This window comes from Malaclemys terrapin, chromosome 2 (genome assembly GCF_027887155.1).
Source record: "Malaclemys terrapin pileata isolate rMalTer1 chromosome 2, rMalTer1.hap1, whole genome shotgun sequence".
NCBI classification, from domain to species: Eukaryota; Metazoa; Chordata; order Testudines; family Emydidae; genus Malaclemys; species Malaclemys terrapin.
This window is the reverse complement of record NC_071506.1, coordinates 138,587,499-138,588,058: the sequence shown is the minus strand read 5'-3', so window position 1 is coordinate 138,588,058 and position 560 is coordinate 138,587,499.

Genomic DNA, 560 nt, shown 5'->3' with positions numbered 1-560 from the left:
TATTTCAATCTCAGTGCTCCAGTCTCACACACGGAGGCACCGTTTCAGGCACTGGAGTTTTTATGCATCAGCTAACGCAGCCTAGACATGCCCACAGGTCAGGGGATAAAATGACGACACCCTTCATAGTCATTGGCTATCTTAGCAGCCAATGGGAAAGCTTAAGGATATTTTGCGGCCTTGAGAGTCCTGGAATGAAAGTCTTTATAGGAGCAGCTAAACAAAAAAAATTCTGTCCTGCAAAAAAAATAAACCTCCTCCAAAAGCATCCGACCAGGGAGGTGTTTAAATGTAAACAGATCCTTAAGTACTGTCCTGAATAGGGATCTATTCCTGAATCCATACTACTACCTTTCTGAGGCTCACCCTTCACTGACTCAAGAAGTTTTCCGTTACCTATTGTTATTTTTATACCTCTCAACCTTCCAAGGCCCAAAGGTGCGGGGGGACAAAGACCCAAAATGTGGGATGCCAATAATTATTCTTTTACTTAGACTGTACGCTTTTCAGGATTGGGACTGTCTTCAGTTGCTTTGCATCCCTTGGTGGGGTACAGACAG